We start from the raw sequence: 3,569 nt of genomic DNA, 5'->3' as shown, positions 1-3,569 counted from the left end.
TACAGCCAATGGGTGTCTTTGAGTGACTTTTGCTTTTATTTATGCTAACAAAAGGTTGAGGAAGTGAAAATCAATTATTAGAGGCTAGACCCCGGCTCCACTTTTGCCCTGGCCGTGATGTATGAGACTTCACTAATCATTTGAAATCTTGGTTCTGTAACTTTACCTATATAGGCTTCCTCCTGGAAGGCATGCACACCTATCTGGGTAGGGATTTCATCTTAGGAAAGGGATTTCCTACCCACCACTCTCCACAGAGCATCCTGGACTTCTTTGTTTCTTAGACTACACACAACAGGGTTTTGTAAAGGTGTGATGACAGTGTAGGTCACTGAGATCATCCTCGGTGTTCTCTGACTTGGGCTTGGGGTAGGGAGTGAAGGCACAGTCGTAGTGGACGATGACCACAGTGAGGTAGGAGGCACAGATGGCAAAGGTCTTCTTCCGGCCCTCAGCTGAGATGATCTTGAGAATGATGGAAATAATGAGGATGTAGGAGATGAAGAGGAAGGTTGCAGGGCCTGTAATGACCAAGAGACTGATAATTAAGGTCAGGATATCATTGATGATTGCGGTAGCACAGGCCAGATCCAACACAGGTTGAACATCGCAGAAAAAATGCTCAATCAGTGCCTTGCAAAAGAGCAGTCTGAAAATGGCCACAGCCTGAATCAGTGAGAGTGAGAACCCCATGGCACAGACTGAGGATGCCAGCCTGGCACAGACCCTCCAGTTCATGATGATCGAGTAATAAAGTGGCAGATGGCCGCATAGCAAGCATACCCCCTTATTGCCAATAGGAGGCAGTTGGTGATGGCAAAGCCAAAGAAGGAAAAAAGCTGAGTGCCATAGCCCTCCAGGGAAGTGGATTGGCTCAGACCTACAAGGCTGGAAAGCATGCGAGGGATGATGACCAGGGAGTAGAAAGTGTCTGATAAGAGAGGACACTTAGAAAGAAGTACATGGGGGTGTGGAGGTGATGGTCAATGCGGATTACAGTCACAATGATGACATTGCCAGCCAGAGTTAGAATATACAGGGTAAGAAATGCCACAGAGTGTGAGCTGATGTTCCTGGAAGTTGGAGAAACCTTGGAAACAAACTCTCTTACCTCTGCGTGGTTGGCTGTCCTCATTGAAGATCTCAGGTCTGAAAGACAAAGTCAGCACCATCTCTTTGGACCGGAGACTGCCCTGCCCTCTGGTGAGCACACTGTCCAGAGCAAAGATTGAACACCACAAAGACCCAGTTCAAAACTTCATGAATCACCTGCCTTTTCCAGGGACACGGCAGACTAGGTCCTAGAACTGGAATTAAAGATACAGAGATTTTGAGCAACACTATTTAAAAGTTTGAGGTAAAGCATTCTTTTCAAGTACTCCTGGGTCATGTAAAAAATGACAACCTATGTATGGCCCATGAAATTGGTCTCAAATTTTTCTTAAAACTGGATTTTCTTAAAATGTAGACCACAGTCTCAGGCCACAGTGTAATTAAGCTAGAAATTGTCACAAAAAGGAACTTGAAAACTTACAAATAGTTGATAATCTAACCAATAGTTCAAAGAGGAGCTAATAAGGGAAGTTAGAAAATATTTAGAATTAGAGAATAATAAAAGAATCATGTACCAAAACATGTACAATGCATTTGGAACATAATTAGAGGAAAGTTCGTAGTTTAAAATGCTTGTCTGTTACAATTTTTTTTAAAGGCTGAAAATTAATGAATAGAGCATCCATCCTAAGAAGTTATAAGAATAAGATAAAAAAAGACAGTAGAAGGAAAAAAAATGGCAAAATGTTAATGATATATAAAAGAAAGATAAAACAGACAAGGTCCACAAGGGTAAAAGTTTATAAACTTTAGGTAAACTGCTAGTGAAACTGACCAAGAAAAAAAAAAAGAGGACATAAACTCTAGTATGAATTAATAAAGGGACACAATAACAGAAGTTTCAGACACAAAAAGATGAAGAGCAACATTATGAACAACTTAATATCAATACATTTTTAAACTTCAATGAAATGGATGCATTTCTAGAAAAATAATTACTTACCAATATTGAATGAAGAAGATACTTGAAAACTACTGGAAATAAAGACAGTAATGAAAAATCTACAAATAAACCTCCAGGCCAAGAACAATTTACCAATACGTGCTATAAAACATTCAAGGATAAATTAATTTCAGTCCTACATAAACTATGTTTGGTAATAGAAAAAGAGGGTATAGGGGAGCAAAAGAGACCAAAATGTGTCTCTTTAGCATGAGGGTTAAGTTAGGCTGATTTTTTTTTAAATAAATTTATTTTATTTATTTATTTTTGGGTGCGTTGGGTCTTCGTTGCTGTGCGCGGGCTTTCTCCAGTTGCTGCAAGCAGGGGCTACTCTCCATTGCAGTTCATGGGTTTCTCATTGCAGTGCCTTCTCTTGCTACAGAACACGGGCTCTAGGTGTGCGGGTTCAGGAGTTGTGGCACGTGGGCTCCATAGCTGTTGTTCATGGGCTCTAGAGTGCAGGCTCGCTAGTTGTGGCGCATGGGCTTAGCTGCTCCATGGCATGTGGGATCTTCCTGGACCAGGGATCAAACCCGTGTCCCCTGCATTGGCAGGTGGATTCTTAACCACTGTGCCACTAGGGAAGCCCTAGGTTGCTTATTTTTAAGGTCCAAAGACTCAGGAAGAATCTTTGACCTTTCCTCTAACTGACTAAAAGAATGTAGATGGAGGACTTGTTCCAGGAAGGGAGCTAGCACAATAGATAACTATGGTATGAACCAGGTATGGTAGACAGGGAGGAACCTAGCAAAGTCTGCTTGTTAAAATTTCTGTGTCCCATTGTTTCTGCCTGGCCCAGCAAGCATTTGTTTACCAAACATTTGCTTTTCCATCTCCTTGTGAATTGCCTTTCTCTCCTTTGAAGTCCCAAACCACTACTCCCAACATTCTCTTTTTTCTTTGGATGCAGATGGTATTTAACATGAGGGTTTTAACCATTTTGGTGAGTTACTCAGTTTTCCTTAATCTCTCCCGTATATACATGTTATTAAACTTTTGTTTGGTTTTCTCTCACTAATATGTCTCAGGTAAATTTAATTCTTAGACCAGCCAGAAGAACCTTGAAGAGTAGAGGAAACTTTCTTCCTTCCTGACCAGGGAATACTCCTTACCTCATTTATTGCAGCTGGAATTATCTTGACACCAAATTTATCAGGCCAATCTCATGCACAGAAATAGATGCAAAATTCTTAATCAAAATGTCACCAGACCACATCCAACAGTATATAAGATGGGTATGTGACCAAGTTGGTTTTATTTTAGGATGCAAAGTTTGTTTAACATTAAAGCAGTCCAGTTATATATTTCCTCACATGAATTGTTTAAAGGAAAAGAGACATGATTATTTCAATAGTTGCCAAAAAGCATTTTTAAAATCAGTGTCTACTTATAAGAGCCCTTAGTAAACAAACAATAAAAGATTTTCTTTAAGCTGATAAAACATGTGTACAGCAATTCTTCAGCCAACATATACCTAGAGGTGAGATACTGAAGGATTCTCTTTAAGATTAAG

At 40.2% G+C, this 3,569-nt stretch overlaps 1 pseudogene; it reads right to left on the bottom strand.

Annotated features, from left to right (window-relative positions):
• Nucleotides 1-221: 221 nt before the first annotated feature.
• On the bottom strand, nucleotides 222-1,135 carry LOC132438280 (olfactory receptor 10J1-like; annotated as a pseudogene).
• Nucleotides 1,136-3,569: the final 2,434 nt, after the last annotated feature.

Source organism: Delphinus delphis, chromosome 1 (assembly GCF_949987515.2).
Source record: "Delphinus delphis chromosome 1, mDelDel1.2, whole genome shotgun sequence".
NCBI classification, from domain to species: domain Eukaryota; kingdom Metazoa; phylum Chordata; class Mammalia; order Artiodactyla; family Delphinidae; genus Delphinus; species Delphinus delphis.
The sequence above is the reverse complement of the archived record's forward strand: the minus strand, read 5'-3'. Positions and strand labels throughout refer to the sequence as shown.